Source organism: Oncorhynchus mykiss, chromosome 3, assembly GCF_013265735.2.
Source record: "Oncorhynchus mykiss isolate Arlee chromosome 3, USDA_OmykA_1.1, whole genome shotgun sequence".
NCBI lineage: Eukaryota > Metazoa > Chordata > Actinopteri > Salmoniformes > Salmonidae > Oncorhynchus > Oncorhynchus mykiss.
Window position 1 is genome coordinate 23468599 of NC_048567.1, and position 15162 is coordinate 23483760.

The 15162-nt window shown below is 43.2% G+C and overlaps 1 protein-coding gene across 6 annotated transcripts in view; it reads right to left on the reverse strand.

Annotated features, from left to right (window-relative positions):
• Positions 1-15162, reverse strand: part of LOC110514498 (semaphorin-6D) — a 157239-nt gene that overhangs the window by 62346 nt on the left and 79731 nt on the right. For 5 of the 6 annotated variants that reach the window (XM_036972497.1, XM_036972489.1, XM_036972455.1 and 2 more), the window contains one exon: positions 13909-14105. The exons of the other annotated variant lie outside the window; for it this stretch is intronic. The gene's annotated coding sequence lies outside the window, so the exon portion shown is untranslated. The remainder of the gene's footprint in view (positions 1-13908; positions 14106-15162) is intronic. 6 annotated transcript variants of the gene reach the window in all.

A 15162-nucleotide genomic window follows, 5' to 3' on the forward strand; every position in this document is an offset into this window, starting at 1 on the left:
CAAATGGTCCCTTCAAGGTATAGACAGCCACAGCTATAGCAGCAGCCAGCCGCAGAACGACCTGTGGGTCGTCTGGACGTCTGCTCTGTTCCAATCAATACTTGGAGATAGTGTCTGGCCAGGTGTCCTGTTACCCTGTCGTCCCTAAGCCTACTCTCCCCCCTGCTCAACGGGCAGGCAGCCCTTTATTGGTAGTTGTTTATATCAGTGCTGGCTTATCATAGAACATCATAGGAAATGTGAGAACAGCCACTTACAGGTTGGTGACACTTTTAATTCGTCTCGGGTGATAGGGTTTGTCAAACTATTCCTGGGCCGCCTCATCATCACCGACCGCATTTGCTCACTTAGAGATGGACTTTCCCCCTCTTGTGAAATGTGGCGACACTACCGCTATCTTGACCTTGATGTTGAATTGCATCATGTTTTGAATTTAATTAAATTTTCAAATAGGAAAAGTCCTCCAGAATGGAGACTACATTGTACTGAAATACATTCCGCACAACAACTAAGAAGGATATGAGAAGAGTTTAATAGTTTTTAATATAGATGCCCTTTGCAGTATCTGCTCTTCAAATCATCAGGTTAGAAAAATAACTAGCTAAATCGAAATGAAGTGAGATATTTTTAAAGATATAAGATGACACCATATAAACAGGTCTCTGCTTGGTGTTTGCGGATGTCTAAGGATGTCTGGGGTATAAAGGAACTTTCCTAAATAGATCTTCCAAATAAAGTGTGCAGGATATTCCTTAAGGTGGCATCAAAATAGCTTTTAATGGATTGTGTACTGGAAATAACTTCCTAAATATTATTTTCATGGTTTACTTCTCAATCTGACCCAGGTCTTACATTGAATTACCAAGATAACATGCTATTAATTATTTGGATGGATATTACTTTGAAACAAGGGAAATATGATTAGAAAACAACTGAATCTTAAAAATCTGAGTCGAACTCAACTCTGCATGCTATAAAATAGCTCCTTCTGATAGTTGTATTGTTTATTTACACAAATCTGCCCAACAGACTACATTAGCGTCAATGTGTCAAAATGTGTAAACATGCAATAAAATGTACATTTTATGACTGCACTCCTTTCCCTCTCTTAAATCTTTTAAATTTATGGTCTGGCATTCATCCAAATCAAAATCATTGTTTGTGTCAATTGAAACAAGGACCCCACCCCATACGTTCACTAGAAACCACACACACACACACACACACACACACACACACACACACACACATAAAAGGACCGATCAAAACATTCCATACAGTGCTAACCTTGGTCGTTAGGGTTCATAAAATCCCCAAATAGCAAGTGATGCCTTGTAAAGCAAAGGACGACTTTGCAAGTCACGTCTCTTACACCATAACCCTACGATAGTTACGTTTCAATCGAAACAGACTGGCATCTCTAACGAGACCCAGGTATAGTTACAGCCCAAATAAAAATGATCTAATGTTCACATTGTCTTCCAGAGTAGAAACTATAACAATATTATTTATTTTGGGAGTGGGTACAATTACATTTTTGTCTATCCTATTAAACTACTAATCATACTGTAAAGAGGTTAAAGTAGCTTCCTTTGTGTTGAAATGCCATGCCAATTAAAGTCTGGAAGTAGCAATAGTGACGACTACCTTCCATTACATTACATCCCTGTACCATCTAAAATTAGCCATGCTCATAGTCTCTCGCCCGGGTAGAGATCCACTTTCATCTTTGTTATTTTTTTCTTCATTCCTGGGATTGGCGGTGCAGATATCTTTTCTGTGTGCTTAAGCTCCACAGCCATATGTCGCAGCTGCCCTGTCCATGACACGCACACTTTTAATCAGCGCTCAGTGATGGACCACATTGTGTCCTTTAGACCCAAAGCTTTGAGTCCTGGACTGATACAGCCGTGATCTGAGCCGGTTGGCTGCCTGCATCCAGTGCTGAGCTTCATCACACACATTCCTGGGCAGCAAAAAGTTAATAACTGTGACCCATAGGAGTCTCATTATATTTACATCTTTCAGTGGCTGGCATTTAACAAACTGAATATATACAGCAGATAATGATAGAGGGAAAGTCCTCTGTCCCTCTAGCCCAGGAAACATCAACTAGATTCAGCCACGGTCCAATTTTGTCTTCAGCGGATGGTCAGGGGGCCGGAACATAATTACAAATAATTTGAAGACAGCAAATTGACTGCAAAAAGCCCAAACAGATACACTACATGACCAAAAGTACGTGGACACCTGCTCATTCCAAAATGATGCACATTCATATGGAGTTGGACTCCCCTTTGCTGCTATAACAGCCTCCATCCACTCTTCTGGGAAGGCTTTCCACTAGATGATGGTACATTGCTTCGGAGACTTGCTTCCATTCAGCCACAATGGCATTAGTGAGGTCGGGCACTGATGTTGGGCGATTAGGTCTGGCTCGCAGTCGGCGTTCCAATTCATTCCAAAGGTGTTTTGACGGGGTTGAGGTCAGGGCTCTGTAAGGACTAGTCAAGTTCTTCCACAACGATCTCGACAAACCGTTTCTGTATGGACCTCGCTTTGCGCATGGGTGCATTGTCATGTTGAAACAGGAGAGGGCCTTCCCCAAACTGTTGCCACAAAGTTGGAAGCACGGAATCGTCATGAATGTCATTGTATGCTGTAACATTAAGATTTCCCTTCACTGGAACTAAGGGGCCTAGACCGGAACATGAATAACAGCCCCAGACCATTTTATTCCTCCTTCACCAAACTTTACAGTTGGCACTACACATTCGGGCAGGTAGCGTTCTCCTGGCATCCGCCAAACCCAGATTCGTCCGTCAGACTGCCAGATGGTGAAGCGTGATTCATCACTCCGGAGAAGGCATTTCCACTGCTCCAGAAACCAATGGCGGCGAGCTTTACACCACTCCAGCTGACGCTTGGCATTGTGCATGGTGATCTTAGGCTTGTGTGCGGCTGCTCGGGAATGCAAACACATTTCATGAAGCTCCCGACGGACAGTTCTTGTGCTGACGTTGCTTCCAGAGGCAGTTTGGAACTCAGCAGTGAGTGTTGCAACTGAGGACATATGATTTTTACGGGCTATGCACTTCAGCACTCGGCGGTCCCATTCTGTGAGCTTGTGTGGCCTATCACTTTGCGACTGAGCCGTTGTTGCTCATAGACGTTTCCACGTCACAATAACAGCCCTTACAGTTGCCCGGGGCAGCTCTAGCAGGGCAAAAATTTGACGAACTGACTTGTTGGAAAGGTGGCATTCTATGATTTTATACACGTCATATATAGTGTATAATGTTTGACTAAAACAATCATTTCAAACCTTGCTTACATTTGTATATGATCAAGTTTCTCTCTATTACGCTTGGGAATACTTGGGACCAGATTTCTTAAATTAAAGTCACTTGTAGCTGATTTCCTGATGTTGTTAGTCTTATGTCCAACAAAAAATGTATGCTATTTTTTTTTGCAAAAAAAAAACTTGATCTAGCCTCTTAGGCAGCCAAGCCAAGGGGGTATGCAGTCAATTCAATCAGGAAAGGTGAAGTGTGAAAGATGCTTATGCGGATTAATGTTGACAATATTGGCATAATAATGCAGATGGCAGATGAAAGACTTCACCCACACATGTTCCACTGTACAACATCAAATCAGAATTCCTACTCAGAATATACTGTACTTTAAGGACAGTGCGTGTAAACGTGTGCATGTGTGAATGCATGTGCCCCCGCCAATTATGTAGATTTTAAAAGCATTCTAGGTTCACCTCAATGCCCTGCACTGAAAAAGGGGCAATGTCAAGATGACAAGTGCAAACAGCCAAAAGCTAAAAAAGGACTTCCTATTAAAACTAAAGTATCCATTTTGGATGACAGCCAACTGTCCAAGTATATCAATTTTAATTTGTTCAGGAGTTATCTGAAGGGTGAAAGTGATGTAATTTTAATAAGGAAATATGAACTTTAAGATGATTAAATTAATTTAGATTTTTCCTTCAAAGTTTACATTATTCAATAGCTGAACACATTTGCATACATGCAGAAAACTCAGTAAATGTCTTAAGTCAAATAGCAAAAACAAGCAAGTCCCATTACCTTACAGGCAAACCTGCATTTATTAATCTACTGAATTGTCTTTCATTAGTTTATCATAAAACATTGCAAAGGCTTTAGGACTTTCTAAATCTGCAAGAAAACCAGGACTGTTAGAGCCAACAAGCATCATATAGTCAGTCACCTTCTGAAATGAGAACACTTTCAGTATTTATTTAGAGGCTGGCAAAGAATCACCCTGGGAGGTGGTTTAGTGGGGTATAGCAAAACACAATCAGGAAACCTGAATCTCCTACCTGACTGATGTCTTCATCCAGACCGGACGGTTTGGGAGAGGAGAGGAGGAGGAGAGGGGGTAGGACAGAGGGTAGTGGAGGTCAGATAGGCCATACATAACCAGCCTTGCTGTTGACATTGTAGAACTCATTCTGTGGTTTTAGAGGCATTTCTCTTCGACTTTGGTGAGAGGATTTATTTACATGTCTCTCCCTGCAGCTTTCATTTGGCTAGATTTTAGCGAGTGAGAGAGTCCTAGCGTTTGGGGGAGTAAGGTCTGCAGATAGTATGTGCTGACAGTAGAGCTGTTATCACAGAGGGAGTGCTGCTTGTCTCCTCACAGCTTAAAAGTACTTAAGGGTGTGTGTGTGTGTGTGTGTGTGAGTGTGAGTGAGCGAGCGAGCGAGAGGTTTGGATCGAACCCTACAGCCTGGAGTGTCTTAGAGGACACCTCGTAAAAAATTCCATGCTGTGTGAAGTTCAGATTTTTCAGAGGAACGTTCACTGGATGAAGAAGTTGCATCATTAATTTGCCCCCTTTAACATTCCATGTTACTTCAAACTCAGCAAAGTACAAAAGCAGAGCATGTCCGTAACTACATGAGGATACCGAGGGCCAGACCTCAAATAATTTTTTGTCATTTGTAATGAAATAAATTAAAATACAAATATATATTTTGAACACAAAGAAAATAAATTACAGGTCAACATCTAAATATTGCCCCTAGCATTCATCAAAGCTCAGGACGCTTAAATTCTATTTGACCACTCTAATCGCACCTGCCTTTGCGAACAAGTGGAATTATGAACAGTGGTCTGTTCGTTATGATCACCTGCATCCCCCTGATTTGCCTCCCGGATTTGCCTTTTTAACAACACATTCACCACTCTCTCAAAAGGCTAATTCCACCCTCTCGCGGCACAGGCCGAGGGCCGAGTTATTTTACTTATTCCATATTTTGTTGTGTTACACCCCTAATTCAAAATGTATGATTATTATTTTTACACACAATACCCCATAATGAAAAAGTGAACATTTTTGGGGGGGACATTTTAGCAAATTTAATGAAAGTGAAATATACAAATATCTAATTTAAAGTATTCACACCCCTGAGTAAATACTTTGTAGAAGCACCTTTGGCAGCGATTACGGCTGTAAGTCCTTCTGGGTAGGTCTCTAAGAACAAGACAACCACTTTAAGGTCTTGCCATAGATATTCAAGCAGATTTAATTCAAAACTGTAACTCTGCCATTCAGAAACATTCATTGTCTTTTTGGTAAGCAACTCCAGTGTAAATGTGGCCTTTTAGTTTATTGTCCAGCTGCAAGGTGAATTCTTCTCCTCCAGTCTGGTAGAATACAGACTGAACCAGGTTTTCCACTTGGATTTGGCCTGTTCTTAGCTGCATTCCATTTCTATTTTATCATGAAAAACTCCCCAGTCCTTAACGATTACAAGCATACCCATAACATGACGCAGCCACCACTATGCATGAACATATTGAGAGTGGTACTCAGTAATGTGTTGCATTGGATTTGCCCCAAACATAAGACCTTACACCTTTAGGACAAAAAATGAATTGCTTTGGTACATGTTTTACAGTATTACTTTAGTGCCTTGTTTTAAACAGAATGCATGTTTTGGAAAATGTGTATTCTGCACAGGCTTCCTTCATTTCACTCTGTCAATTAGGTTAGTATTGTGGAGTAAGTACAATGTTGTTGACACATCCTCAGTTTTCTCTGATCGCAGCCATTAAACTCTAACTGATTTAAAGTCACCATTGACCCCATGGTGAAATCCCTGTGCTGTTCCCTTCCTCTCCGGCAACTGAGTTAAGAAGGACGCCTGTATCTTTGTAGTGACTGGGTGTGTTGATATACCATCCAAAGTGTAATTAATAACTTCACCATGCTTAACGGGATATTCAATGTCTGATGTGTGTCTTTTTACCCATCTACTAATAGGTGCCATTCGTTCGATTGGGTTCAAGTCCAGGCTTTGGCTCGGCCACTCTAGGACATTGAGACTTGTCCGGAAGCCAATCCTGCATTGTCTTGGTAGTGTGCTTAGGGACGTTGTCCGGTTGGAAGGTGAACCTTCGCCCCAGTCTGAGGTCCTGAGCACCCTGGAGCAGGTTTTCATCAAGGATCTCTGCACTTTGCTCCGTTCATCTTTACCTCAATCCTGACTAGTCTCCCAGTTCCTGCCTCTGAAAAACATCCCCACACCATGATGCTGCCACCACCATGCTTCACTGTAGGCATGGTGCCAGGTTTCCTCCAGATGTGACGCTTGGCATTCAGTCCAAAAAGTTGGTTTCATCAGACCAGAGAATCTTGTTTCTCATGGTCTGAGAGTCCTTTAGGTGCCTGTTGGCAAACTACAAGTTGCTGGTGTGCATTTTACTGAGGAGTGGCTAATGTCTGGCCACTATACCATAAAGGCCTGATTGGTGGAGTGCTGCAAAGATGGTTGTCCTTCTGGAAGGTTCTGCCATCTCGACAGAGGAACTCTGGAGCTTTGTCAAAGTGACAAGCGGGTCCTTGGTTACCTGCCTAACCCAAGGCCCTTCTCCCCGATTGCTCAGTTTGGCCGGGCGGCCAGCTCTAGGAAAGTCTTGTTGGTTCCAAACTTCTTCCATTTAAGAATGATGGAGGCCACTGTGTTCTTGGGGACCTTCAATGCTGCAGATTTCTTTTTCTTCCCTGCCCCAGATCTGTGCCTCGACACAATCCTGTCTCTGAGCTCTACAGACAATTCCTTCAACTTGATGGCTCGGTTTTTCCCCTGACATGCACTGTCAACTGTGGGACCTTACATAGACAGGTGTGTGCCTTTCCAAATCATGTCCAATCAATTGAAATTACCACAGGTGAACTCCAATCAAGTTGTAGAAACATCAAGGATGATCAATGAAAACAGGATGCACCTAAGCTCAATTTCGAATCTCATAGCAAAGGGTCTGAATACTTATGTAAATAAGATATTTCAGTTTTTACGCTGTTTTTGCTTTGTCATTATGGGGTATTGTGTATAGATTGATGATCATTTGTATTTTATTTATCCGTTATTTTACCAGGTAAGTTGACTGAGAACACGTTCTCATTTGCAGCAACGACCTGGGGAATAGTTACAGGGGAGAGGAGGGGGATTAATGAGCCAATTTATTAATGCATTTAGAATAAGGCTGTAACGTAACAAAATGTGGAAAAGGGAAGGGGTCTGAATACTTTCTGAATGCACTGTAAGTGTATTTTTGGTGTACAGAGATGAGGCAGTCATTCAAAAATCATGTTAAACAATATATTTGCACACAGAGTGAGTCCAAGCAACTTATTATGTGACTTGTTAAGCACATTTTTACTCCTGAACATGGAGTATTTAGGCTTTGTTAGGAGGTGAATACCCTCCTAACAAAGGGGCTGAATACTTACTGATTCAAGACATTTCAGCTTTTCATTTTTATTTATATTTGTAAGAATTGAGAAAAAAAAACATACGGAGCAAAAATATTTAAAACCCAACATGTAACAATTTCAAAGATTTTAATGAGTTACAGTTCATATAAAGATATCAGTCAATTTAAATTAATTAATTGGGCCCTAATCTAAGGATTTATCGCGACTGGGAATACAGACCTCCATCTGTTGGTCACAGATAGCTTTAAAAAAAAGGCATGGGCGTGGATCAGAAACCAGTCATAGGCGGCAGCGTAGTCTAGTGGTTAGAGTGTTGGACTAGTAACCGAAAGGTTGTAAGATCAAATCCCCAAGCTGACAAGGTAAAAATCTGTCGTTCTAGGCTGTCATTGAAAATAAGAATTTGTTCTTAACTGACTTGCCTAGTTATAAAGGTAAAATAAAAAAATTGAAAAAAGTCAATATCTAGTGTGACCACCATTTGCTTCATACAGAACAACACATTTCCTTCTCATAGAGTTGATCGGGCTGTTGATTGGGCCTGTGAAATGTTGTCCCACTGCTCTTTAATGGCTGTGCGAAGTTTCCGGATATTGGCGGGAACTGGAACACGCTGTAGTACACGTCGATCCAGAGCATTCCAAACATGCTCAATATGTGACATGTCTGGTGAGTATGCAGGCCATGTAAGAACCGGGATATTTTCAGCTTCCAGGAATTGTGTACAGATCCTTGCAACATGGGGCCATGGAGGCAGCTTATGGTAGAGAAATTACCATCAAATTATTTTGCAACAGCTCTGGTGGACAGTCAGCATGTCAATTGCACGCTCCCTCAAAATTGAGACATCTGTGGCATTATGTTGTGTATCAAAACTGCACATTTTAGAGTGGCCTTTTATTGTCCCCAGCACAAGGTGCACCTCTGTAATGATCATGCTATTTAATCAGCTTCTTGATATGCCACACCTGTCAGGTGGCTGGATTATCTTGGCCACGGAGGAATGCTCACTAACAGGGATGTAAACAAATGTGTTCCCAAAATTTGAGAGAAATAAGCTTTTTGTGCGTATGGAACATTTCAGGCATCTTTAATTTCAGCTCATGAAACATGGGACCAACACTTTTTACATGTTGCATTTATATTTTTATTCAGTGTAATTCCACTTTGACATTATGGGGTATTGTGTGTAAGCCAGTGACAAAAAATAAAAATAATCAATTTTAAAGGCTGTAACACAACAAAATGTGGGAGGGGTGTTAATACTTTCTGAAGGCACTGTCTGTCAGTCAGGTGGCTAGCTGCCAGCTCTGGTCTGGCTAGTATTACTTAGCCAGTTAGAAAGATGAAGTAAGAAACTAACAATAAATGGAGCCTGCCTCAGCAGGATAAAAAAAATACGCTACTAAGTTCTCATTATAACTTTTCTTTACAGAGAGTAGGCTACTGAGATACAGTGATGTGGCGCTCAGTGGTGAGGCTGAGGCAGGCTGCAATGCTTGCAGGAGGAAGCAGACAGAACAGAAGCAAGCAAAGAGAGAGGTCAGTAGAGTGGTTCTGAAACTTGGGGTCAGGGCCCCATGTGGGGTCCCCTGAGAAAATCTGTACTAATATTATCAAACAAGTTAGGAACATAAACAAGAGGATGTGTTTCCATATGAACATATCTACCCGCCTATCTTCCCTATATTAATATGCAATCAAAATGCAAACAATACAGTTATTAAAGTTTTCGCTTCGTCGCTATTTAATTCCTTGAGAGGAAAAACACAGAGGAAATACCGTGAATGCTTTTCTAGCCTAGCTAGTTTCTTTCTCACTCATCTCCACCGTGTTGCCTCCCATGATCTCTAAGGACCCGCCGAGGTTGGGGTGCATTAGCATTCCCACACAGAAGATCCCACAGATGCTCAGGGGAAAGTCCCACAGGATGCAATGATCTGTGGATCAATATCCGGAGCTTAACGCAGTGTGCTCACAGAATATTAAGTCATCGTGGGAAAGTTATCCCATCACGCTCCAGGTGAAAATAGCCAAAGCCCACAATTATCTTAAGCCAGCCAGCCACCCACCACGCTACGGTTTGAGATGATCAAATGCAAATCGTATCAATGAACAGAGAAAAACTACTTTCAGGTAGGAGTCTGTCGACTTACAAAATGCGAGAGCTACATCTGTAAGCAAAACATTGATGCATAAATCAAAAGTAAGCAACATGCATCAACCTGCGATGAAACGTAGGAACTGGATTTATTTGAATAGTGTCCACAGGGACTTCGGGCATTCAGACACAAACTCATTGCTCAAACGTCAACAACGGCAACTGTGTAAACAGAACATCTCGTTGTTGACATCCTGACATGTACAGTGCCTATATTGCTATAAACCCCAGAGTCTCCTAGGCCTTCCATTAGTCTGACTCTTGTCTCTGTCAAATCCCTCCTTGTCCCTCGCTTCTTTTCAAGGGGAGCGGAGCCTGTGACATGTTACGCGTGCATCCACTGCACACATCATTGATAGTAATGGGGAGGTAAAGTAGGCAGGGAGGGGTGTGTGTGAGAAAGTGTGTATGCAGGGGGGTTAGCAAGTCAGGATTACACAAGCGGAGCATGTGTGCCGCTCCGCGAGATCAATTCATGTCACCATGGCAAACGGCGTGACAACCAGTCCCCTCCCAGTCACCATCTGCCTTGTCCCCAAGCCAATTTGTCACAGCACAGTCATGAGTGGCGATGCCCTCCTTCAACATTGAGGAAGATGGCTGTGGGGAAAAGGAAGGAAGGAAGGAAGGAAGGAAGGAAGGAAGGAAGGAAGGAAGGAAGGAAGGAAGGAAGGAAGGAAGGAAGGAAGGAAGGAAGGAAGGAAGGAAGGAAGGAAGGAAGGAAGGAGAAAATCACATTGACAGAGGGTTTAAGCTTGAGCCCTGGAAACCAAGTGTGAACGGCAGCAGGAGTTCAGAACGGTTGGCAAAGGCAAACTGGCTAAGGAACTTTTGGGAACTACTGGCAGCCACTTACTGAGATACTACTGGTTTGGACTGGTGTCAGAACTTAATTTGCACCCAACTGAATTAGAATGACCTAATTGAGGTGAACACCCTCCAGCATTATCTCACGTAAGATGCCGTCATTCTAACGTGACACACTGTTTCCAGGTTCCATCTGTCTAAACAAACATGGAACTCATTTCTAAGAATCATGATTTTGCTCATCCGCCTTACACTAGTTCATAATTTTACACTCTCTGAACCTATGATGCACTGGCTACTACAGCAAACCATGGTCGATCAGCTGAGCCAACTATTGCTACCCTGTTTGAATAGCCATTAAAGTAGGTAGGTTGCCAGCTTGCTGATGAAGTTGTAAGTCACCAAAGTTATGGGACTGTTCTAAGAAATCAGCATGCGTCTGACAGCTGGCACTGTGCCTTGCTACTTTGTAACATTTGGCCAACGCCATAACACCGCAGAGAGCAGTCAGCTGTGCTGCAAAACTCGGCGCACTTGTCACGGCAGAACAGAAACTGCCTTATCATGGAAACTCACTAGTGCTATTGGCTAGAATTTCACTACACTAGCTAGCGTGAGTATTCAGCATTGAGTGTGTGAACTCGCTAGAATCTCTAATTTCATATGGATTGATTTGAGACTGGAAAGATGGTGCTGACAGACATAGCAGCTCTGCTTCTAGCTCCTAAGCAACTTTGCAGTATTGTTTTTGTGTTATTTCTTATATTATTATAATATATGACACCCTAGACTCACTTCAATTTGGTAACCGCCCCAATAGATCCACAGACGATGCAATCGCCATTGCACTGCACACTGACCTATCCCATCTGGACAAGAGGAATACCAATATAAGAATGCTGTTCATTGACTACAGCTCAGCCAACACCATAGTACCCTCCACCCTGTGCAACTGGGTCCTGGACTTCCTGACAGGTCACCCCCGGGTGGTGAAAGTAGGTCCTCAACCCAGGGGCCCTACAAGGGTTCGTGCTCAGCCCCTTCCTGTAGTCCATGTTCACCCATGACTGTGTGGCCACACACGCCTCCAACTCAATCATCAAGTTTGCAGACGACACAACCATAGTAGGCCTGATTACCAACAATGACGAGACAGCCTACAGGGAGGAGGTGAGGGCCCTGGCGGAGCGGTACCAGGAAAATAACGTCTCCCTCAACGTCAACAAAATGAAGGAGCTGATCGTGGACTTCAGGAAAAAGCAGAGGGAGCACGCCCCTATCCACATCGACGGGAGAAGGTGGAAAGCTTCAAGTTCCTCGTCGTACACGTCACTGACGATCTGAAATGGTCCACCCAGACAGACAGTGTGGTAAAGGTGCAACAGCGCCACTTCAACCTCAGGAGGCTAAAGAAATTTGGCTTGGCCCCGATGACCCTCACAAACTTTCACAGATGCACAATTGAGAGCTTTCTGTTGGGGTGTATCACCACCTGATACGAAAACTGCACCACTCGCAACCGCAGAGCTCTATATACATAGACATGGAATCACTATTTTAGTCAATGCCACTCCGACATTGCAGTCCTAATATTTATATATTTCTTAATTTCATTATTTTACTTTTAGATGTGTGTATTGTTGTTAATTATTACAGTATATATTTCTGCACTGTTGGAGCTAGTAACACAATCATTTCGCTATACCCGCAATAACATCTGCTAAATGTGTATGTGACCAATAACATTTGATTTGATTTCAGACAGCAAGCAGGTCACTAGTTACTAGTGCACATTTAGATTTTCATACTGATTCTACAACCACAAAACACCTTAGCTCAATGTAGAATTAAGTAGTGAAGATTTACTCATGAACCCCCCTCCCTCCCCCCATCAATATCAGCTACAGGTTTATCGTTTTTGGTAAGATGAACTGAATCTTGAGGATGAAAGGAAGTTCAGTTTTGTGGATGAAATTAGTGTTTTCTAGTTATCAGACAGATCAGTGAAGACCCTCCTGTGACAATGGAAAAGGTTGGATGAATGTCTTATATGAGCTGTTATAGAGTAGTGAGGTTTGGGACAGGGCAATAAACTGGTGCCAACCAAGGCATTAAAATGAGTGTACACTACAAATCAGAGCTTATTTCTTACCATCTTTCACTAGAAAAGGCAGTGAAACAACCTTTGCAGCGATGCATGAAAGATCTGAATATAATTTTACACATTTGTGCCAGTATGTGAGGCCACTGGGCTTTATGGTGAAGTGAGTGGGTGTCAAGGTATGAAAGCAAAACGAGACAGTCTTCTCATACACACACACACACAGTTTGCTCTGACAATTCCTCCATTCAGTGCTCCGTCTGATCACATTTCATGCCTATGCTCCCACTGACTGGTGTTCCTTCCCATTTTACCGTTTGTGGCAGCCATAATGAAAAGCAGAACATTTCCAACCATAGAGCCAGCTGTAGACACCCAACTACTCTGCCAGTGACCAACTGAGCACAACACCTATATCCTCTTTCTACATGGCCAGCACACCAAACTCAAATGCATTGTTTTCCTGCTAACATATCTGACAACAATGCAAGTTGCTGGCTTGCACTCACTTTGATTGATGCACAATGCTACACAATGGCCCGTGGTGTTTGTATACATAGCCGGCCAAAAGAGGGCTATCAGTACAAAGCCAATGCACATAAAGGGGTATGAAAGCAGAGGTGTCCAATGTGAACCCTCGTCCCGTCAAAAGGTTGAACATACGGGCAACAGGGAGTGAAAAGGGTGACAGAATAGCAGCTGTGTTGTTGTTATATAAAGCATTGAGGGCGGTTGTCCATCAAAGCCGGGCCTGTACAGGTAGGGCTTCAATGAAAGTCCTGAAGGGCTCATTTCCACGTCGGACAACAATCACGTCATGATGTGAGGGCTTACGTAATCAGCTACGGGTGTTATCCGGAAGCCCATTGAAACATCTACTATAGGCATCATAGCACACCACTCTGTGACCCTTGAGTTATAGAACACCCATAAGATACGAATCAGCATTTATTACACCCAGCATGTTTGACGTCATACTCCATCTAAACCAATGGGTTAGACTACTTGGATCCTGTTTTCAAGGCAAGTTTCTATGTCTGAAATGTAGACATGAAGAGGGAAGAATAATGATGACAGTACTCACTTTCTGTATCAGTACAGATGGATTACACCACCAAATGGCTCAGTTGATCTTTGGTTCCTCACAACAGATGTGAAGAATTCAGAAGGTCCGATCCGATAAGTACGGAGGGGGAGGGGTTGTGCAGTTGGGGGAGGGTCAGGGGGTTGAACCCCCCTCAGATTTTTTCACAATTAGTTTTGCAATCCTCAGCAAACTTCCTGTGAGAGAAAAAAAAACAAGAGACAAACAACATGAGCGGTGCGCTGCAGCAGTGACGGCCCAGTATGTAAAACAACGGGAGGGAGATTCTCAAAGCACAGCTGCGCTGCAAACACACAGGCTAATAACCTCTGCCTTTTCAACGCACAGCCTCAGCAGGATACTGCAACGGGCCACTGACCCATGACTGAGGAAGACGTGAGGGGGGGTGGGGGGGGGGGGGTGCGGCACACATCCTCTTAGCATAATCTCCTCAGTCACTTTACTGTCATAACATAGCAACATAACACAAGCAGATGAGCTCTAAATAGAACCAGATGCATGGGGCTCCACAGGGGAAGAGGCGGTGAGGCGACAGAGACGCTGTGGCGCTACAATATAGTGAGAACTCCTCTCTATACTAATCCCTTTCTTAAATAGCCAGTTTCCCCATAGTCCCAAATTATTTAGATTATACAAACATCCGACAACAGATGTGTAATATAGACATTAATGAAAAAAAAGAGCTGTCAATCACCAAAGGTTGTTTGTTACATACAGTAGTAATGCTAACAGCCTAATGGTTCTTCATATAAAGTTGCTCCTAACAACTCTGTTACAAATGTTATTCCAGTAAAGCTTGTTTATGAGCTTCAGAGCCTCATCGGTTCGGAACGATCTGTGGGTTTGAATTATAACCGGCCTTGTCAGCTAACTGTATCGTCAAGGCTTTACCATCTCTCCAAAAGAAACCCCCTTGCAGTGATGGGAACCCGTGACAGATAAACTTCCCTTCAATCCATTCCAGACTAATGGCATGTGGTCGATGCGTCTTGCGCCCATTGCTAACGACCAGTGCTGACTAATGGCTTGTGGACGATGCGTCTTGCGCCCGCAAATACACCCCCCGCCGCACATCCATTCATGCGCACAGGGTCGCACACAAATGGCTGCGGATTGCAGGTCGGGACCCTGGAGCTCTCCCTTACATCCTGTGATTACTAACGTATGTCCACTCACTGAACTGACTCACACAGCCCAGCGGATGAAGGACATCAGTCTCTCTGACCCCCCTGG